At 34.1% G+C, this 24,695-nt stretch overlaps 1 protein-coding gene across 6 annotated transcripts in view; it reads left to right on the top strand.

Annotated features, from left to right (window-relative positions):
* Positions 1-24,695, top strand: part of LOC131675031 (protein lingerer) — a 796,131-nt gene that overhangs the window by 418,451 nt on the left and 352,985 nt on the right. The gene's annotated exons all lie outside the window — the stretch shown is intronic.

The following is a 24,695-nucleotide window of genomic DNA, read 5'->3' on the forward strand; positions in this document are numbered from 1 at the left end:
TGTATTTGACTATAATAAGGCATATCTGACACAACCTATGACTTATTACCGGGTCAACACACAACAAGCGAATGCAAGAGTGAAAATCGCTTTCCAATCGAGAAAAGGATCAAGTAACGAGTTAACACAATAATTGAAGCCAATAAAGATCTTTATTACAAAAAAATAAGTATACGTAGAATAAGAGCATTTGTCTCCTATGACGACAATGATATACTCTTCAGTTGAAAATATAGCTGTGGCCGTTAGCATGAACAGGCTGTTAGTATAATATCCAACGGGCACACTACGGTATGACGACGATGGCAGAATACACGTAGTACGAAAGTTGTGAATATACGTGTGCGAAATACTAATTTTTGTTGATAACTGATCCATGGAAAAGCATAGGGATCGCGAAACTCGGCAATGAAGGGGAGAGTGAGAGAGAGACAGCTTAACACTGTCGAAGATTGTTACTGTAGACCGCTGCTGTTGGTGGTAATAGCTTTGTTCTCTGCAGTTGAGGTGCATCAATATAACGATCGGTCAACTGCTGGTTGAACTAGCGCGCATTAAAGCTAGTGAGTGTTGACTGCAACCTACCATCACTTGCCTGCCGAACTGTAGGCGTTAATACCTCTGCCGACCTGTTCTCAACCTCATTCACACACTAGCGGTTAAAGTTCTCTTGCCGTTACGGCAGAGCGGAGTCCGTGAGCTAACTGTTCACTGGCCAACTCTAGCTCGCATGCTTTTGTCTTCAATGAAGGCACAAACATATATTGATCAGACATCAGTTCACGAGTCGTGAAGTTTGAAATCAAAAATAAACTTGATCAATTAAGCATCACTGGCACCGAACGAAGTTTGGTCGGAGTTTCTGTCTTGCGAATGATGAGTTTCATGCTTGACATAGATGACCGATGTTTTATTTTAGTTGACAACGCAGTTAAAAATTCAATTAAAGTGTCTGTGTCTTTAATGTTATAAGAGTTAAAAATTTAAAATTGAAGGAGCATCACATATACGAAGTCTGTCCGGAAAGTATTGGGCCTACGTTTATATTTTCGTGCTAGCGTTATTCTTTATCATCTGGTGGGTGGCATCCTTCAAAGTAATCCCCACTTGATTGAATAACACGGTTCCATCGATGTTTCCACTTTTCAAAACAGTCCTGGTACTCACTTTTAGGGATAGCCTTAAGTACACTCGTCGCATTGTTTTCAACCGTTGTTTTGTCATCGAATTGGTGTCCTTTGAGTGCTTTTTTTAGTTTTGGAAACAGCCAAAAGTCACAAGGGGCTATATCGGGACTGTATGGAGGTGTCGAAGCAATGCGATATTATGTTTGCTCGAAATTTGCTGCACAAGATTGGATGAATGCGCTGGCGCATTATCGTGATGGAGAAGCCAGTCACCACTTTCCAAAAGTGCGGCCGTTTTCTTCTTACTGCATCACGCAAACGTTTTAAAATTTGAACGTTGTATTCTTTATTGATTGTCTGACCTGTTAGTGCATATTTGTGATGTACAACACCTTCACAATCGAAAAAAACAATCAACATTGACTTAACATTGCTCCGACTTTGACGTGCTTTTTTTGGTCTTGGCAATTCAGAATGCTTCCACTGTGAAGATTGTTGTTTTGTTTCAGGATCATATCCATAAACCCATGATTCATCACCTTTAATAACTTTTCTAAGCACATTATCATCATTATTGACCATTTTCAGATTGTCCAGAGCGATTTCTAAGTGAATGTTCTTCTACTCTGCTGTGAGCAATTTTGGGATGAATTTCGCACATACGCGTTTCATTCCTAAATTATCGGTTAAAATTTCTGAAATGATAGTTTTTGGTATCTCAAGATCTTCTTCTAGTTTTCGCACAGTCATACGACGATTTTGTTCGATTGCAAGTCGCACCCGCTCAATATTATCTGCGGTTTTTGTCGTCGAAGGTCGGCCGGAACGAGAATCACTATCGACAGAAGTGCGGCCATCCTTGAACCGTTTATACCACTCTTTTATTCGTGTTTTGCTCGTACACTCGCTTTCGAAGGCCTTTTGCATCATTTCAATAGTTTCCGTACTCTTTTTTCCGAGTTGAAAGTAAAATTTGATGCAAATTCGTGGATCTTGTTTTTCAGTCATTTTTGACAATATCAAAATCCGACGAATGCGAAAAAGGCACTGTAAACAAAGACACGCTGCGCATGAACTATACATCCGACAGGTGTCAGTAAGTAACCAATAGATTCGTGAGGCTTTACTGTTGACGTTTCTGTCCGGTAGAGGTCGTTCGAGCACTATGGCGCGAAGATATAAACGTAGGCCCGATACTTTCCGGACAGACCTCGTGTTACCTGTCCTATCACGATGTTAGCACTTTAAAGCTGCTCATTCATGAAATACATTCGTATTAAAGTATGAAAGTTAATCGAATGAAAATTTTTTTATCTACCGATCTTTCCGAGCAAATTTCATGAAAAAATATATAAAAAGGCAATGTTGCAGTAACGTTTTTAAATTACCCTTAAAGACTGGGAAAAACATACAATATTAGCAACAACAATACAACAAAACTGAAATAATAATCTGTAAATCTTTCCTATTGAAACAATGAATTACATTATTTTACAAATTAAAAATTATTTTTTTATTACAGTGCACAAGTATCATAAAGATATCAAACCGACAAAGCTTAATTATAATATCGAACTAATCAAAAATTATATCAGATATAAACTGTTATTTCGGAAGATATTTTCCCTAGTTGGTATATTTACTTATTGTTAGTCAAGATGGTCTAATTAGAAGACAATATGAAATAATATGAGCAAAGACTGATATTGTTAATCTTAAGAAAATTTATAAATTTTCAGTTGACGTTGTTTGCGAAAACACTAGTCATGTATTTAAACTGACAGATTACTATAACTAACGTATCGGATACTAAACTATCCATTCATGACTAACAAGAAATCCTTGCGAGGTGTCCGTCTCCAATTTTTATGTAACTGTAATATGTTATATAACATAAAAACATAAAAGACATTTTTTCATCGGCGAAGAAACGTTTTTATGTTATGAAAAAATTTTATGTTGTGAAATGGCACTTTATAATAATTGTTAGCATCCTATATGGTTGCAACCCCTAATTTTTTTAAGCAAAAATGATGCTTTTTTTTCGAGTACCAGCTTTTCAAAATCATTTAAATTAAATAGAAATATAAATTTTTGTAATGACAACAGAAAATTTTAGTCAAGGTGTTTCGAGAATTTTATGAAAAAATCGAGTTATGGCAGTTACCTATCTCTATATTTATAAAAGTTCAAAGTTAATAAAAAAAAATATTCCTTTGTTGAGTAGCTATAATAAATGAGGTTTATATATATTTTAAAGTATGAAAGTAATAAAAGAGCCGTTCTATGATGATTATTTATACCCTAAAGTGTTAAAATTTATACTTTTGAATTTTACACTTAGAAAGCTTTTATTTTAGTTTCTTAAATCCCTGTGTGATAAATCTTACTAATAAGATAAGTGGAAAGAGATAATCTGAAAAAGAAAAACAATATCTGTGGAAAGCATCTGGTATTCTTATACTTTGATAAGCTGCTGTTTTCCTTTATTTAATTTCTATGATAAGTTCTACTCTTATCAGTATAAGTTTAGTAAAATAAGAAATTTCGACAATAAAAAACCACATGTATCAGAAGCATCTAGCAATAAGTATTTATGTTTCAATTGTGTTAATTGTAAGTATTCTAATATTTGACAACAATGAGAATCAATATAATAAATATAATTAATCTTCTACTAACAACATTTCAAGGTATGAATATACAACGAATTCTTGTTAACCATGCAAAATTAAAATTGAAATAAAATATTGAAAAAATTCTTTTGAGTACTATGGGTAACAAAATGTAAGCTCTAGAAGATAATACACTCGAATTGAAAGAAGAATAAAAAAATTGTGAAGCAATGGCCATGGAAGATAATATATGGTACAAATAGCCTACTGATTCTGATGAATATACCGTAGATGATGAAAAATTAAATTATAAATACAAAAAGAAAGCAGTTAACTACTAGAGATCTGCAAAGATGGAAAATCTATCTATTGGCACTGTTAGATAGAAGTATAAAAAAGTATTGCCTGAACGATAATTACGTTGTTAGGCAAACCAGATTTTAAAGACATTACATATATAGAAAAACTAAATGCAATTTTTAAATTTGTACTAAAAATTTTTAAGATTCTATAAAAGTGAGCAATATTATTCATGAAACTGATTTTTGCAAATTGTTGGGTATACGAGGTCTGTTCAAAAAGTATCGCGAATTTTGTATATTTTCAAAAATTATTTATTTATTCATGAATATCTATTTTATCTCCTTCAAAGTAATCCCCCTCGTATATAATGCACTTGTGCTAACGTTTTTTCCAATCCTCGAAGTATTTAAAAAAATCATTTTTTGTGATCTCATTCATCTCTTCCTACGATGCCATCTTTATCTCCTCAAGCGTGGCGTAGCGCCGTTCTTTCATGAGCCTCTTTAGTTTTGGGAACAGAGAAAAATCACAAGGGACCAGGTTTGGGGAATACGGTGGTTGCAGCATCATTACTGTGTTGTTTTTAGCCAAATATTCGCGCACAAGGAACGATGTGTGAGCAGGGACGTTATCATGGTGCAAAAGCCAGTTTTTATTCTTCCAAAAATCCGGACGTTTCTAGCGAATTGCTTCAGGCAAATTGCGCATAACTCGCAGGTAATATTCCTTATTGATCGTACTACCCTGTGACAAGAACTTATGATACACCAAGCTTCTGTAATCGAAGAAAAGTGTAAACAAAACCTTCACGTTCGACCGAACTTGGCGCGTTTTTTTCGGTCTTGGCTCATGCGACAACTTCCATTGGGATGATTGAGCTTTGGTTTCCACGTCATAACCATAAACCCATAATTCATCACCAGTTATGATCATTTGGGTCGTCACAGACCGTGTCCAATATCTCCTGAGCAATATTAACGGAATGCTGTTTTTGGTCAAAATTGAGCAGTTTTGGCACGAATTTTGTGGTGACCCGACTCATGCCCAAATCATTGGTTAAAATCGAATGCCATGGGCCAATCTATATGTTTACATCCTCAGAAACTTCTCCAATAGTGATTCGACGATTGGCCAACACTATTTTCTTCACTTTAGCAATGTTTTAGTCTGTTGTTGACGTTCTCGGGCGTCCGGCACATTGTTCGTCGTTCACATCTTCTCGGCCCTCTGAGAACATTTTCTACCAGTATAAACATTGCTTTGGTCCAAGGTAGCTTCACCATATGCCACAATCAATCACTTTATTTTGTTTTTCACACAAAATTTGTTACAGATTCTTTGATCCATTTTTTAGAATAGGCAAAAATCGAAGAGAAGCCAAAACACATCCAAGCAAAACAACTGTCAAAAATTAACTAAACATTCGAAATAGCCGACTTTGTGAGCCTAAGTAAGGGACATGAGTACCAACATAACGCTGCAAAAAAAATCAGAAATCAAATTTACGTAGCCCGCGGAAATTCAAATTTCGCGATACTTTTTGAACAGACCTAAGTTTTAGAAAGAGCATAAAATAGTGAACAGAAAAATAAATACATTTATTACAAAAAAACTTCATAAGATGAGTTAATGATAAAAGATAAAGCAGACAAATTTGTAGATAGAACACGAAATTATATCAGTTAGTATAGAGAAGTAAATATCTATAACTCTAATCAAAGTAGATTTGAGTTAGAATTTCATTTTAAATGAACACTGACAGATGAAGGAGCAAAAAGAGCTGGGTGTGTAGTTCAATCAATTTCTACGACAACCGACAGCTATACAATACAACGGACAATAAATGCTGCAGGACAATTACTTTCGCTCCTTTTTTTAGTTATGAAGGAAACTAAGGATTGGTTCGAATACTAAAAAATTTATTCAAACCACCTAATGTTTACGTTATCGTATAAAAATCTGATAAATTGACTAAAGGTATATGGAGACTAAAAATACTAATCTTATATGATTATTTATGTATTCATTATATTTACAGAATATTTCAAAACATGGTTAAAAGAAGTATTTTATCCTAATGTAAGTAGTGAAAGTGTATTTCTAATAAATTCATAGGGTGAACATTGTCTAAAAGTTGTTCGAGAAGCTACTATCAAAGATAAATAGATTCATTTATTAATGTTACCCAAAGGTACATCATCAAAGATTACAACCTCTAGAAGTAGTAAGGGCTATAAGGGTTCTAAGCCACTTTTACCATTCGAGTTTTAATTCCTTCCTTACCAGCAGTCGGTAACGTAATCAATCTCGTGTTACCGACCTATGGGATGTTTTATCGGCAGATTTTTTATCGATGATGAACTTGTTTGACCGGCATTGTGCCGACCGTTGTGTGTGTGTGTCTGTGTGTGTGCCGATATGCAGCCCTCCCGGCAGTTACCGACTCTTGTATCGACGTCGATGGATGCGCCCGGCCCCATGCCCCCGATGATCGATGAATCAGATTTATGATTAATACTAGATAATGTAAAATTAAACAATATGCAGCTGTTTCCGCAGATATATCATTTTTTGTTTCAAACTCTAGACGTACATCTACAGCAGCTTGTTTCAATAATTCATTCTACTTAGAACAATTTATTACTATTTAAGGTGCATGCGTAATAAATTGTTTTCGACCCAAAAGTGGATTGTACATACAGTCTCTGTTGTTCACTTTAAAATTACCATACATGTTATATAACATAGAATATTGATTATTACTTATATCAAGATTTTAATTTCCATACGGATATTCTTGAGAATTTAGAAAAAGTTTGAAATTGGTTACATTGGAATGATCAAATCTGCTGTGATTTTTGGTTTGATCAGACTTACGTTTTGTTTGAAAACCTAATATAATATATCTTCGTTTTTCTAATTGATTGAATGTTTTTACTGTCCAAAGATGTTTTGATGTTTGTGACAATGCTTAATACTTCCAAAGTTCCCACGATCGAAAACGCATAGAAATAGGAACATCTTTTTGAACAAAATTGAATAACTGTATTTTTAACTTATCTGACGTAATTACATAAGACATCAATCATGCGATTCGTATGAGTTCTATTTTAAAAGGTTCATGCTGCTCAATATTATCAATTATCACCAAGTTTTGTATGACTGCGTTTAAATTATCTCTTGATCAGGTAAGAATGAGTTCATGTTTTACATTCACAACAATTTTGTGATAGTCTTCAGTGAACCCTAAAATCATGGAAAGTAGTATCAACACATCAAAGTAACCATTGTTGCCAATTAATGTCTTACAAGGGAACCACTCCAACCCGACCTCACAGATTTGAAAGATTTTGGGATATGTTGTAGTATTTGAAAAAAAATTAGATACGTGTTTTTTTGTTATCGGCCAATAAGGGCTTTTAAGGGGTGAAATACACCCTGAAAATCAACCCCTAAAATCAGTTTTTTTAATATTTCTCAGCATCAAATGAATATTTTTCAGTAACCGTTAAAAAATTTCTTATAAAAAGGCGCTTTTAAAGACATAACATTTATACCGAAGGGTTGCAATCCCCTTTTTAACAGGGGTAAATACACTATTTTTTGTACTGTTTTACGACATGTAAGATAGTAAATCAGCTCGAGTGATTTAATAATCGCACTGATTGAGAAAATACCAAAATTAAATTAACGTGTTTCCGGATTTAAAAAAATATATATTTAAGGGGTGTTTCACCTCCTAGAAACCATCCCCGTCAAACTATCAGCAGGTTAATCCACCTAACCCTGGGATAAACAAGTTTAGTCGTTTGTTATTTCTTAAAATAATTTATTCCTACGCCTGAGCGAGCTACCTCAACTAACCAACCTGCCTCTAACCCTAAATTCAGCTAATATCCTCGAAGACGGATGGAGCTTTGTTCTTCCTCATACCATTTTTCGTAGGCTTGAGTGCAATCGGTACTCCAGCTGTTGAAACCGCGGGAATCGCAAAAGCTGTCAATGATTCAAGGTCTGCAAAATAGAAATTAGCAGAAAGCAAGAAACATAACCTATCTAACCCCCATCCTTATAAACCACCCTTACTGAAACACAAGCAGGTTAAACCTCCTAACCCTGGGAAACACGAGTTAAGTCGTTTGTTATTTCTTCAAATAATTTAATCCTACGCATGAGCGAGCTACCTCAACTAACCAACCTGCCTCTAACCCACCAAACCCCCATAAACCACCCTTACCCAACCAAATGTAGGCTAATAGATCTGACTTTGGGAGAATTGAGTTTATCAGTTGCTTTTTCTTAAAATAATTGATTTCTACACCGTACGTGGGCTATCCCATTTTTTTTTGATAAAATATATCTGTAGCTCAAACATAATTTATGACAAATAAAAATATGTTTAATACATTTTATTTTAATAGTACCAAAATGGCGAGAAATATCTCTTAAAAATAAACACGCGAATAACACGAGGTCTAATTATCATTTATAGATCTATACATATAAATTTATATTCGTATGTAGATACATAAATATATTTACATACGAGGGTGGTCCGATAAGTAGTTAGCCTCACTGCCCGATGGCGCCACTCTCGCATAAGAAATATTCTATCACGTAGTACAATCTTCTCGATGGTTACTGTCAAGATTTCAGCCGAATCTGAGTTGTAGTTTATTTTTGAGAGCGTATGAAAGCAAGCGTGTCCGTTGATTTTTGAAAAATGAAAAAAGAGCAATATCGGTCGGTGATTCGATTCTTGTTTTTGGAAGGGAAATCGCGCAGCGAAATCAAAAAGCGCTTGGATGCTGTGTACGGTGACTCTTCTCCTTCGATGGCGACCGTCAAAAATTGGTTTAACGAGTTTCAACATGGTCGCATGTCGATTTTTGAAGAGCCACGTCCAGGTGCTCCGAAAACGGCTACCACGGAGGATAACGTGACAAAAATTCACGATCTCGTATTGGCAGATCGACGATTGAAGGTGCGCGAGATAGCTAAGATCGTAGGCATCTCAAAATACCGCGTGGGTTATGTCCTGCATGAAATTTTGAGCATGGGAAAGCTCTCGGCGCGATGGGTGCCGCGTTTGCTCACTCCGGACAACAAGCGCAACCGTGAGACAACTTCAGAGCAATGTCTGACGCTGTTTAAGCGCATTCCGAAGGAGTTTCTGCGTCGTTTCGTGACAGTCGACGAAACATGGATCCACTGGTATACACCAAAGACCAAGGAACAGTCGAAACAGTGAACTTTACCCGGCGAAAGTGCTCCGAAGAAGGCGAAGACTGCCCCATCGGCCGGAAAGGTGATGGCCACCGTTTTCTGGGATTCACAAGGTATGATCTACATCGACTACCTGGAGAGGGGCAAAACGGTCACAGAGCTGTGCTATGCCGAATTATTGGGCCGATTCGACGTCGAATTGCAGAAAAAACGGCTCCATTTGGCGAAGAAAAAAGTGCTCTTCCATCATGACAACGCACCGGCTCACACCTCCGCTGTCGCCATGGCCAAATTGGTAGAATTAGGCTACGAACTGCTGCCCATCCACCGTATTCTCCAGATTTAGCCCCGTGCCACTTCTTTTTGTTTCCAAACTTGAAAGAGTCACTCGCCGGGCAGAAATTTGAATCGAATGAGGAGGTAATCACTGCCACTGAAGCCTACTTTTCAGACCTCGAGGAAACGTATTTTTCAGACGGGTTAAAGAAGTTGGAGCATCGCTGGGCCAAGTGTATCGAACTAAAAGGAGACTATGTTGAAAAGTAAAACGACACTTTTCCAAAATTTTCGTTTTTCTTTTGTAGGCTAATTACTTATCGGACCACCCTCGTAAGAGCCATCGTACGCGATACTACATATATTTTGATTTTTCATAATAATTTTCATCTTTTTCTTTTTTTTATTTATTGGTAAATTAAAATGTATCATTCAACGAATTCCTTACAGAAATGATAATCATCGAAAAAGTGTTTGAATCATAATGATCTTTTACACCAACCACACCGTATTATAGTAACATTTTTACATGCTTCTACTTCGCAATGTATATTGCAAGAATTTCTAAAACTAAAATCAACAAGGTTATCTGTTTTAGCTGGTTTTTCAGCAATGTAGCCGCTTTTATACCAAGCGTATTAAAAAATATTTGTATATCTTGGAGAAGAAAGCTGGTTATGGACAAGAGACTGCATTTTTATGATGTTATTTCTTAAATGTAGATTCATTTCATAGTCCATCAAAATTACTTGATCTGATAAACGTCGAACGAAGTTTTTCCAGATACGAAATTTCTAAACATCGAGTGGTTGGATGTTCCCTGTCGTTCCTGTGGGAATTTTTTTAAATTCACAATTTTGTTTGTCGGCATCGTTTCCCTTACAAATTTATCGCAATGTCCACTCCAAGAGTCGAGTAAAAGTACAAATTGAGGTCCAACATTTGGGTAAAAAACTTCTTTCAACCAAATTTTAAAATGATCTAAAATAAAAATTTTTTTATGTCATTGCATTATAATAAACAAAAATATACTAACTTGACGTTAATTTTCCAGATTTAGATGCTGCCACATGCACATTTTCTGGTCTAAATAATGAAGATTCCACTATGGGACCGAATTGACCACTTTTTTCTCTTAATACTATAAAAAGTGGTGATAAAAGTTTCCCGGTTGCTGATATAGTTGGCTGAATTGTATAACTGTGCGTTGTCGATGAAACCGACTGTACCAGATATTGCACCTGCTTTTCTCCTTCAAACTACTAATGTTCTTCCCGAGTGCATTTCTAATTGGAAACCACTCTGATCTGAATTATAAAAGTTTGCAATACCGATTTCTGGTATACATGATTTAACATCAGCTACAAAAGCATCAGCATTAGTTTGTAGTTCTTCTTTACTTTCTAATGTTTTTTTGGTGATAATTTTATTTATTTTTTACATACTATTCTATGAGCTTTTTTAAATTTTAGTAACCAATTTTGAGAAGCCTTAAATCTTATATCTTCATAACCAACAATTTTTTGAGCTTGCAATGGCCATTTCCGTATATCTCGATCATGCACTATCGTACCAGCTGCAATAGCGGCTTTTAAATTATCAAACATGTATTGGCAAATTTGCGCAATTTTTCTCAGTAAGTTCCATTTTCATTAATTGTTTTTGCCCAACGTTTAAGTTGACTTATAGATGAAACGTTTTTGAATCTATGTTGTACAGTATCCAGTTTTAAGTTTTTGTTTTTTCCGCTCCTCCAAAATTCTACGGCTCTTTGTTTATAATCAAATGTGATTTCTTCATCATCATTTGTGCACTGATTTGTTGGTGCAAAATCAGGATCTGGAAAGTGATGTTGAACTTTATCTTCGATTATTTTAGCATCGGTATCTTTATCATCTTCATGAAAATCTAACGTCTTTTCAACAATCACATCAATATCATTAAACTCATACACGGCATATATTAATATTTCTTTCAACTTTTCTGACAATTTAATTTTTTTAAAATTAATCTCGCTATCTGGTATTTGTGAACTTTGAAAATATGCTAATAATAAATTGACTACGTTCAAAGGATTGATCTTCATGCTTTAATCTAAAACAAAATCAAGATATAAATACTCTTTTTTGCAGTTAAATAGTTTTACAAAAGACAAAAGAAAACCTAGTCTATAGATAGAATTCGATCATACGTTTTTAACAGTTATATTTCACATGTTTACAAATCAAAATATTTGAATAAAATTATATATGATAAGTGACATAAGTACTTACGTAGTAGACAAAAACTTTTCTTTTTGTTATATACTGTATTTTTTTCATGTTCGGGAAATTTGTATGTAAATATAGAAATAAGTTTATTTATAAATCCAGCACTATAAAAAAACTTCAACTTTTTAAATACTTGACTTTTCTTCAACTACTATGAATAATTAAATATGTATGGGATGTCTTATTATCGTAAGGGGCGTAGATTTGATATAACTTATCTTCTTCGAGCCATTGATAAGACAAAATTGTAAATAAGATAAAGTGTACAGCAAAGTAAAGTACTAACAAAAATTAAACTAAACCACAACTAAATCACATAATGATATTGATGTGATTGTTGAAAAAAGTAAACAGTTTATAAGTATAGGAATTGAGACTATAATAACTATTTATAACTATTAATATAATCAATTATTTGTTATAATTTCTTTTCTCATTGACAAATTGTAAGTTATTATTATTATTATTATTAACCAGAGTATAGTACAAAATATTACAACAAGTAGTAATAATTATACAATTTTACATTACAAATTTGTAACCCGGCAGAGGATAAACCTGTTCGCTGGTCTGGTATTTTAAAACAACTAAACACTTAAAGAAAATTAAGAAAAAAATAAAAAAAAACAAAGAAAATTAAGAAAAAAATAAAAAAAAAAAACAAAAAACTTAAAACTAAGAGTCGGTTTGTATAATAGATTATAATATTTCACAGATGAAGTACGAGGTGTGATCAAAAAGTAAGGTGAATTTTGAAATTTAGCGGGCTACGTCCGTTCGATCTTCGACTTTTTTATTGGGTTATGTCGGTACACTCGTCTAGAATATACGTTCCAAATTTCAGCTTTGTAGTATGTTTGGTTTGTTTGTTAGAGGCATCAAGGTTAGAAGTGTTTTGCGTGCTCCACGATTTGCTGCTGTCTAAAAACATGGATCAAAGAGTTTGCATTAAATTTCGTGTGAAAAATGGAATCAAATGTTCCAAAACACTTGAAATGCTGAAAGTGGCATACGGTGAGTCTACTTTAAGCCAAAAAAATGTTTACAAGTGGTATAAACTCTTCCAAGAAGGCCGAGAAGACACCGACGACGAACCTCGTTCTGGACGCCCCAGCACATCAACAACTGATGAGAATGTTGAAGAAGTGAAGAAAATAGTGTTGGGAAATCGTCGAATTACCATTAGAGAAATTGCTGATGATATTGGCATCTCATTTGGTTCGTGCCAATCAATTTTGACGAGTGTTTTAGACATGAGACGTGTGTCAGCGAAGTTTGTTCCGAAATTGCTCAATTTCGACCAAAAGAAATGTCGCATGAGCATCGCCCAAGAGCTACTGAATGACGTCAACGATGATCCAGATTTACTCAACAGAGTTATAACAGGTGACGAAACATGGGTATACGGTTATGACGTCGAGACTAAGACTCAATCGTCCCTGTGGAGGCATTCTGGATCACCAAGACCAAAAAAAGCACGCCAAGTTCGATCAAATGTAAAGGTTTTGCTTACAATTTTCTTTGACTGCAGGGGCGTGGTGCATCATGAGTTCTTGCCACAGGGTAGAACAGTAAATAAGGAATATTACCTGCAAGTTATGCGCAATTTGCGCGAAGCAATCCGTCAGAAACGTCCGAATTTGTGGAAAAATAAAAATTGGCTTTTGCACCATGATAACGCCCCTGCTCACACATCGTTGCTTGTGCGCGAATTTTTGGCTAAAACCAACACAGTAACGATGCCACAGGCACCGTATTTCCCAGATCTGGCCCCCTGTGACTTCTTCTTGTTCCCAAAACTGAAGAGGCCCATGAAAGGACGGCGTTTTGCCACGATTGAGGAGATAAAGACGGCATCGAAGGATGAACTAAACAAGATCACAAAAAATGATTTTTTGAAATGCTTTGAGGATTGGAAAAAGCGTTGGCATAAGTGCATTATATCCGAGGGGGATTACTTTGAAGGAGATAAAATAAATAAATATTTTTTGAGAAAAATAAAAATTCACCTTACTTTTTGATCACACCTCGTATGGCTTAATATTGGTAGCAAGAATGCTTCCTATAAAAGCTTACTTCACCAATATCTTCGATTTTGTTCTTCTATCTCCAATATCTGATTAACATTTGTCTGGCCGTTATGATTGTCGTCATTGATGCTTTCATTTTTCTTGCGTATGATATTCTTTGTATGTATTTAGTCTAACAGGACAAGTAAGTCCTGTAGCACACGTGACTCTATAGTGAGGGAACATTTCAGTATACTGTCTATGTGAATCACATTTACATGTTGCTGTGAATACTATGTCATCTAAGACTATCAAATCTTTATATTTAGGTTGTTGTTCAAGTGAGTACAATGAATTAGTGAAAGTTTGATATCCTCTGATACCTCTATAAAAGTATAATAATGCTTTATTGTTTCCAAGATAATTGATGTCTCCATAGGTCATTCGATTATTATTTGTTTGTAGAATCGGTTTTCCTGGTGTATTTTTTGGTTTACTTGTTTCTATTTGCATACTATTATTGTCTGCAATGTCATCTATTTGTTTAAATACTGTTTCTATGGGTTTATATCTTACTTTATCTGTATTTGGTTCTTTGTGATCTTCTTTGTTTTCTTCTTTTATGAAATGTATATGTTTTTTACCAATTAATTGTTTGTATGTGATATATTCACATTTATTAATGAAATTTATGTTGGTTGTATCTGTTTTTGTTAGAATGTAAGTTTCGTTTCTTTTTCCCTCTTTGAGTCCGTTTATTGTTTTGGTATTAATAGTTATCCGTCGTGAGTTTCATGCTATGTTAATCACATTTGCAATTGTTTCTATTATTTTTCTGTAGTTATCTGATACATTAATTTTTTTCATGTTATATTCAGACATTCGACGATGAGAACGATTGTGATGAAGTGTACAAATGCCTTGTGAACACAAATATGTCCTTACATCCAAGAGAAACTTATCCTTATCCACATCCACATGGACTTCCAATGCTGAATTTAGACTATTATCAATGTTATGTGACGCTTCATTGTATTATTTTTTTTTTCATTTTATTTTGTCAAATAATATTTCGAACCCGAGATTTCCGTTCTAACATAGTATAGTCAGCAGTATTCGTGTGCGCGACTCGATGGGAACGTGCGGCAGAGGCTGATTCACGCTGCGCCAGCATGCTGCGACGGCATGCTTCGGTCAGGGTGCTTAGCTAGGTAAGACGAGCCGATACGAGAAGCGTAAACGTTTTAAAGTATATGTGCGGGAGAGAGACGAAAAGCGAGGGACAAAAGATATAAAACGAACCGGCGTAAATAAAGAAAGCAATCCTTAGTCAGTCAGGAATCAGCGCTCGACTAAGAGCCCCTGCAAGAGTTTAAGAATATTAAAAATTATATCGAAGTCCCGAGAATCGTTATTTCTTACGATCTTTTATTCATTGGAATACTATTGGAATAATATTGGAATACCACTGGAATCCTATTGGATAAGGAAAATATATTGGACCTGCTTATTGAATTAATTCGAAACCAGTGATAAACTATTAAAACGAACCTAACAATACCAAGGACCTAGACAACAGAGTGAGTACTTTTGAGCTCTATCCCCGATAAGTTGAATTCTCTTCCTTATCGTTACTTTATTATCTCTCTCTCTCTCCGCTCTTATACTACTAAGCATAATCAAGGTTGCCTCTTGGGCGAATCCACGTGATTGTGTACCGGGACCAAGTGTTTAAGCGCCACTCGCCGCGCGAATATTTATTTAATAAACCGTAAAGCACGGAATAATATTACTAGAAGTGTCATTAGACGTATTAAAATATATATAAATATATAAACCTATATAACACGCCGGTGTAAGTTCATTTAAGAAAACCGCCGAAGCCCCTTCCCTTTTGCTTACTCAATTACTCCTGCTGTCCCCTCGCGAGCTCGAAGTTCGGATATTATCAGAAAAGACGCTATCCATTCGGTGACACGGTCGGGGTACCGTATCGAAGGTCTAGTCCGCCGAGTCAGGACCACTCGGAGCTAAAAACGGTCTAGCACGTGCCCATTTTGAAAGGATATCAAAATTAGCACGTAACAATCAAAATTCCCTTGTTGTTTTAGTTTGTAATATATTTGTTGTAAATTGTTGCAATGTATTTTGTGGTTCATTGTATTTCTGTATCTAGAATGGATGGCCTTTTATCCATTTTTTTATTTTGTCCTTTATTGTTTTTGTATTGCTATTTAAAGTTTTGAGGTGAGAAGGTAGTTGATTGAAGGTGGCTAAAGCTCTTGTATAGCTATCTTTAATGCTGATTGTTAATTTTCTTTTAAGGGGCTGTATAGTTTTTTCCTTGTTACGGAATTTTTCTTCAGGAACATATCTTGCAGGTTGACATAGTGATACACTAGAGATTCCATGGTGAATGTTTGATCTATGTTTAGTGGATTTTTTTCATTTATAAACTTGTTTTTATTTATTATATATTTTGTTATTTATTATATATTTTTATTTATTATATATATTTTATTATATTTTATTGTAGAAAATATAAGTTAGATATTTTAGTCTATTGTATAGCATGTTTGTATGCATGTCCCATCTCATATGGCTATCGAAATGCACTCCAAGGTACTTAGTGTTTTCAACTTTTCAAATGGGTGCACCCTTTATATTTATATGTAGATATGTTGAGTTGCTATTGCAGTTATTTCCAAATGCCATGTATACTGTTTTGTCAATGTTTAGTGACAGTTTATTCAATGCTAGCCAAATGGATATTTTGTTTAAGTAGAAGTTCATATTTCTTTCGACTTCATGCCATGTTTCGCCTTTCACGATAATTACCGTACCATCAGCAAAAGCCAACACATTATCATTTGGTAGCAATTGTAACATATCATTAATATAGATTATGAAAGAGGCCTGCAATGGCTCGGTCGGTAGGGCGACGGACTCGCACCCGGTAGGCCCGGGTTCGATTCCCAGTTCCTGCTGATACAAGCACCTCTGAAAAAAGTTTCATGTGCTTTGTTCTCAAACACATTGCAAGCCTCCGTCGCTAATTAGCACTGATGGAGCATAAATAGAGCGACGTTAAAATAAAAAAAAAAAAAAAAAAAATAGATTATGAAAAATAAAGGTCCCAATATTGTACCTTGTGGTACGCCAATGTTGACGTGTTGATATTGACTATATTCACCATTAATTTTAACTCTTTGTTTCCTATTACTTAGATAGCTTTTGATAAGTTCATACGCACTACCTTTAATTCCATATCTATAGAGTTTTTTGAGTAGAATTTTGTGGTCCACAGTGTCAAAAGCTTTCGCTAGATCCAAGAAAGTTGCTGCTATCGATTTACTTTTGTCTATTTGATTGTATATTGAGTTAGTTAGGTAGTATAGGGCATTTTTGGTGCTAAGACCTTTTGTAAAAGCAAATTGTTTATTAGAAATTAAATTATGTTTGTTGAAAAAACTTGTAATCCTGATTTGTATTAATTTTTTAAAAATTTTGGCGATATTTGATATTAAAGATATAGGTCTATAGTTTGTTGGTAGATACTTCTCTTTAGTTTTGTGGATAGGAATAATTTCAGCACTTTTTAATTCGTCAGGCCATATTTCTTTTTGTAAGCATAAATTAAAGATATAGATCAACGGATCACTTATATGGTTTATTATCATCTTTAGTACCTGAGTGTTGATGCCGTCAGATCCTCCATTTTTGTTGCCCATTTTCCTTATTGTTTGTTGAACTTCTATTCTATTTGTTAAATGTAGAAAAATACTGTTGTTGTTCATAGATGGTAGAGTAATGTTACCATTTATTGGTTGTCTAATATTATCACATATCTATTTGCCTACTGTACTGAAAAATGTATTCATTTGTTCTGCAATGTCGTTTGAGTTTGTAATTTTATTATTACCTATTAATAGATGATTTATGTTATTGTTTTTTTTGGTTTTCTTCCCAATTTTGTTGTTGATTATTTTGCATAGCTTTCGTGGATTGTGTTGATTTGTTCTGATTTGATTTTTTTCATATTTTTCTTTAGCTAGATCTATGGTCTTTTTTAAAGTTTCTAAATAGTTTTTATATTTTTCTCTTTTTGTTGCATTATTGGGATATTTTTTCCAATTATTATAAAGTTTTTCTTTGTGTGCACATGATATCATTATTTCTTTAGTTATCCAATTACTCCTTGGGTTCATTTTATTCTTATTGTGTTTATTGTTATTAGATGATGCCGTAATACATGTTTGAATTTTTTCTATTAATTTTTTCGTATCTGGATTAGGGTCTTTTATAATTTGTATGTCAGTCCAAACAGTTCTTTTGGCTTTATTTTTTAGTTTAAAATAGTTTATTATTTTGAAATTGGTTTTTTGTGTACGTTTATAATTATTCCTTAAACTCATCATTATTGGGTAGTGATCATTGAAGGGTACGTTGAGGACGTAAGTTTTGTATTTGATTTTTCCTAGCCTAACATAGAAATTATCTATACATGTACCTTTGTTAATATCAATATTGGATGGTCTTGTTATGGTATGTAGTCCAGGGCAATATCCATTTTCTAGCAGTACTTGTAAAAAATCTTGATCTAGTATTTCTTCACTCAATATATCAAAATTAAAGTCTCCCATTAAAATATTGTTTTTATATTTTTTGTTTATTTTCAATAATTCTTTGAGATTCAATAGGAATTCAGATTTAGATAAATCATGAGATCTGTAAATTGCAGACAGCGCCAAATTTTTGTTGTTTTCTAGTGTAATATTAGAGTTAATTATTTTTAATTTATCTATTTCAAGAAATTCTGTAATTCGGTGATTTCTTCTTTCATATACAAAACAACTCCATCTGATTTGTTTATTTTACTTTCATTGTAATATATTTTATAGTCTGGAATATTGAACATTTCATGATTGTCTAAATTCCATGTTTCTGTGCATACTATTATACATGGTTTTTTTTCGAGGTTCTTCAGAAATACTAGTAATTTATTGTAATTTTTTTTTAGGCTTCTGATGTTTATACAAAGAATGATATTATTTTCTTTACATATATATTTGTTTAGATCATCAATATTATCTGTTTTATGTTAATTTTCAAATATAATATCATATAAGCTGTTATCCATATTGTAATATTGCAGAAAAACTATTTAGTATTCCTGGTTTTATTACCTGTTGGACTTGGAGTAGATAATGATGATAACGATAAACTGTTATTTATTCTCGGACGGTTATATATCTTGCGGGTGTTTGTTTCAAATTTTTTCCTACCAAAATATCTTTGATAGGTTGGTTGAATTGGATAATCTGTCATTTCAATATACCTTTTTATTTTCATTTTCAAAACTTCACACATTTCGCTGTCGATTGCACTATGGTTTACGTTGTAGTTTTTACTATATGTTTCATTGTGGAAAATGCAGTTTGGACATTGGAGTATGCTGCTACTACACATTTTTGCTTGGTGCTTGCCAGCACATTTATAACACGTTGGCTCTTTTTTTGCTTTTTCACACTTTCCGCCGCCGTGGCCAAAACCTGAGCAGTTGTAACACGGATATGTGTTGATGACGTCAAAGACTCTACAGTTTTGACATCCAATAAATAATTTGTTACTATTGTTTTTTATATGTTTATATAGAATTGATGGAACTTCTATTATTGCAGTTACTGTTTTATTTTTTTCATTTGTAAATACATGATTTACTTTGCATTTTTCTTCGTATTGACTAAAATTTCTTGCATTAATATCAGTTTCTATATCTTTTACATTTGTTGTGAAAGCTTTAGAAATTCCTACTACTTTAACTATCGGTTTACCTATTTCTTCTTTTAGAACAGTAAGTGCCGGTAGTTTTTTTTGTAAAGTTTTTTCTAACACTGTGACATTTTCTTCGGTCATGCAGTTGATAATTATTGTGTCAGTATTTTTAACTTGTACACTTTTTGTTTGTATGTTTTTGTCTTTAATTAAGTAATGTGCTACTTGATTTTCTAAGTTTGTGTTATCATTACTCTTTTTCTTTATTATTAATCTTGGTATTCTTTTGGGCTTAGGTTTTGGTAGTGCAATTGTTTCAGCATATGTTTTTCTCATAATGTTAGTATTTTCATTATTATTTTGTTTTTCTTTATTAGTAGTTCATTGAGCAATTCATTTTTTTCTTTTGTTCCTTTATATAGTTCTTTCAATAGGTTATTTTCGGCTTTTAATTGTTGTAATTCATCCAAATCATTGATCTGTGTTACATCCATATGATCATCTTTTTCATTTAAAATTTGCTTTTCATTCACAAGCTCATTTAATATTTCCTGTTTTATTTGTTCTCTACTTACAAGTTTGAATTGTGTTATGAAAGCACTAGCTTGTTCACTTAAGTCCCCATATGGCAAGTTTGATGTTAGTGCAAAATTTGGATGCTCCTGGCATATTATGAATGAGCTGTTTATTAGTTTGATTGCATTTCCTGCATTGATTTTTGCTACTATTTCACTCGTATGATAGAAATTTCCATATACTAAACACACAACTGCTCCTACTTTTGTATTTGGATGGCACTTGAAATGGTTATGTAGCGATGATGCGTCAGGCGGTTGCACTTCCGCACCGCTCGACGGCGATATCGCGACTGATTAACAAAGAAATAATAACTATATTAATATTCCACTTTTGAAATAATTAATTTTTAACGGTTATTACTTGTTATTTTTCTTTATTACGAATTAACTTTACGTTTAAGATGCCTGCAATGGCTCGGTCAGTAGAGCGACGGACTCGCACCCGGTAGGCCTGGGTTCGATTCCCAGTCCCTGCTGATTGATACAAGCTTCACTGAAAAAAGTTTCATGTGCTTTGTTCTCAAACACATTGCAAGTCTCCGTCGCTGATTAGTACTGATGGAGCATAAATAGAGCGACGTTAAATAAAAAAAAAAAAAAAAACTTTACGTTTAAAAAATAATAACTATTATTATTACTCTTTTATACACAGCTATATATAACACAATGTAAATAATATTTAAAAAAAACTGTCTCAAATCTTATATTTATAAGCCGTTATTAATTATTTTTATCTTTTTTGTATTTATAAAGAAAAGAAAATAATAATTATTATATAAAATTTGTAATATTTGGGACATATTGTTATGCAACATGAATGTTATTCAAGAAATACATTTATTTTTCGCTATTTATATAAGGTTAGGTTTATATTTATTGTCGGTAAGGGTGGTTTATAAGGGTGGGGATTAGATAAGTTAGTGGTAGATGGATAAGAGGTATGTGATTCAGCTGAGATAACTCGCTTATGGTGTAAAATTTAATTATTTCAAGAAATAACAAACGACTAAACTTGTTTATCCCAGGGTTAGGTGGATTAACCTGCTGATAGTTTGACGGGGGTGGCTTCTAGGGGGTGAAACACCCCTTAAACATATTTTTTTTTAAATCCGGAAACACGTCAATTTAATTTTGGTATTTTCTCATTATCAGTGCGATTTTTAAATCACTCGATCTGATTTACTATATTACATGTCGTAAAACAGTACAAAAAATAGTGTATTTCCCCTTATTAAAAAGGGGGTTGCAACCCTTCGGTATAAATGTTATGTCCTTAAAAGCGCATTTTTATAACAAATTTTTTAATGTTGAGTTTACTAAAAAATATTCATTTGATGCTGAGAAATATTAAAAAAATTGATTTTAGGGGTTGATTTTCAGGGTAGGTTTCACCCCTTAAAAGCCCTTATGGGCCGATAAGAAAAAAACACGTATCTAATTTTTTTTCAAGTACTACAATATATCCCAAAATCATTCAAATCAGTGAGGTCGGGTTGGGATGGTTCCCTTGTTAGTTTTTTCAGTATCAAGTCATTCGGCATTTTCGAGAAATGCACTTTGATTTTGATTCAATGAAGTGAAACCTTTCATAGTACTCGTCAATCCAACATTTTTACGTCTATCTATCTTAATGGCATTAATTTTATAGCGGATATTTTCAAATAGGTGGCATATAGCATTATTTACGAAGTTTGTCCCAGTAAAAGCATTACCATGTCGTTTTCTTATTTTCCCTACAATGTGTAGAGATATTTTCGATGGTAAGAGACATAAATCTTGATGTGTTGTATTAACATACGAATTTTATCGCTATTGTTAAATGTTTGTGAATTGTAAGGTTTATGTGCATGATCTTCATAGTGAGCTATAGATTCATCAAAGATAATAGGTGAATATATCATTAGAACATAACAAATCTATCATTCTGGAAGACATTTTTATCATTCTTTCGGTATGCCACCCAATGTACGAGGTGTATTCAAAAAGTAAGGTGACTTTGTATTTTTAAGAAAAAATATTTATTTATTTATCAATATTTATGTTGTCCCCTTCAAAGTAATCCCCCTCAGATACAATACACTTATGCCAACGGTTTTTCCAATCCTCAAAGCACTTCACATAAGCACTTTTCGGTATAGCCTTGAGCTCTTCCAGCGATGCAGTCTTTATCTCTTCAATCATTGCAAATCTCCGTCCTTTCATAGGTCTCTCTAGTTTTGGGTACAAGAAAAAGTCAGATGGGGCCAAATTCGGTGAATATGGTGGCTGAGGCATGATTGTGGTGTTGTTTTTGACCAAAAAATCTCTCACAAGCAAAGATGAGTGAGAAGGGGCATTATCGTGATGCAAAAGCCATGAATTGTTTTTCCACAATTCTGGGCGTTTTCTTCGTATTGCTTCTCGCAAACGGCGCATAACTTCAAGATAATACTGTTTATTGACCGTACGTCCATATGATAAGAACTCCTGATGCACCACGCCATGGTAATCGAAGAAAACAGTTAGCAAAACTTTGACATTTGATCAAACTTGGCGTGCTTTTTTCGGTCTTGGCTCATCTGGGCTCTTCCATTGGGACGATTGGACTTTGGTTTCGATATCATAACCATATACCCATGATTCGTCACCAGTTATGACCCTTTTGTGTAAATCTGGGTCGTCGTTGACGTCATTCATCAGTTCTTGAACGATGCTCATGCGACGGTTCTTTTGGTCAAAATTTAGCAATTTCGGAACAAACTTCGCTGACACACGTCTCATGCCCAAAACGTTAGAAAAAATTTCATGGCACGAGCCAAGCGATATACCAACATCCTTAGCAACTTTTCTGATAGTGATTCGACGATTTTCCAGAACAATTTTCTTCACTGCTTGAACGTTTTCATCAGTTGTTGACGTGCTTGGGCGTCCAGAGCGAGGCTCGTCATTGGCATCTTCCCGGCCATCTTGAAAGAGTTTGTACCACTTGTAAACATTTTTTTTACTTAGAACAGTTTCGCCGTATGCCACCGTCAACATTTCAAGTGTTTCGGAACACTTTATTTTATTTTTTACACAAAATTTAATGCAAATCCTTCGATCCATATTTTTCGATATCAAGAAATCGCTGAGCACGCAAAACACTTATAACCTTTACGCCTCTCACAACCAAACAAAAAATGCTATACACTTGAATCTTGGTACAGATGTTCGGGAAGAGTGTACCAACATAACAAAACGAAAAAATTGATAATCGGAAGTACGTTGCCCGTGAAATTTGAAAAGTCACCTTACTTTTTGAACACACCTCGTATACCTGGTCTAGAATTATCATCAATGTTTACAACTGCACACTCGTTGATGTGTGGTCGCGTGAGTAGAGAGTTTCTCATAAAAACACCACGAAAGTTTGAAATTCGTAATTCCTGAGCATACTTTTTTATATCGTAATCTGTTAAAGAACGTCGTGGCAGTTTTAAATCAAAGTTTTTTTTTAATGTCATTGTAAGTTTTTTTTTCTTAACAACTTTATTTTTAGGCTTCCTGACTTTACTATTTGTACTGAAGGTTAAACCGACACTTTTTTTATATGGTCTCAAATATGAACCTTTACCAAGAGCTAAAGCTACAACACGTTTGTTGTGCCTTGACTGTTCTTCTAATTGTTTTTAGCAGCGTTCGCTCGGTTTAGAGCTTGTGCTATCCCTACTGTACCACCTGCCAAAGATCCAAGTACGCTAAGTGCCGCGAAAACAGGAACGAGTGCTTGTAGGGAACCTCTAACTTCAGGAATTGGAAGTATTCATGGTAAATTAATATTTTTCTTTCCACCAACATTTTTTATGGTTTTTCGTGCTGCGTTTAAAGCTTTCTTAATAACAATTTTCAAATCATTGCTAGGAGTTATACATTTTTTTGTCATGCTGATAAGTTATTTGATTGTTAAAGTCTTTCTTTTTTTAGAACTTTTTTGGACAGAGTCTTCCTTTTCTTAGAACGCTTCTTGCTAAGTCCCATTCCGAACATTGATTTTGCTTTCATGATGTTTGTAACAGCTGCAGCTCTTTCACTTAAGTTAGCGTCAGAACTATTTACACGCTGCCAAGCTTTTTCAGCCAATACTTTGTCTGCAATGTTTCGCGCTTGAATATCCTTATTTTTAGAGTAAGCAATGTCGTGATCTTTACATGTAGCGTCCAGAGGACTAATGCCAGGGTCTCCTCGATTTAATCGCTTATATAGTTTTGTACCAGGTCCGAAATATTGATAACCTGGTATGAGCCTCAAAGGGTAGATTATTTATCTAGTTATTTACTAAACCTCTACCAGTCTTCCTTTTCATTTTTCTCTCGTGGGCGATCATGGTCGAGTATTTAGTAGTGAATGCGTAAGAACTTGTAAATACACTTTTTTATAGCATCGATTATCAGTTATGATTCGGAGCTTATAATGAAATGGATAAAAAGAAACAGTCTTTCAAGCTTCCTGTGATGAATTTTGATGCGTTGACAGACAAAAGTGAAAAGAAAAGTGAAAG

Source organism: Phymastichus coffea, unplaced genomic scaffold, assembly GCF_024137745.1.
Source record: "Phymastichus coffea isolate CEN01 unplaced genomic scaffold, Cenicafe_Pcof_1.1 PCOF00015, whole genome shotgun sequence".
Taxonomy (NCBI): domain Eukaryota; kingdom Metazoa; phylum Arthropoda; class Insecta; order Hymenoptera; family Eulophidae; genus Phymastichus; species Phymastichus coffea.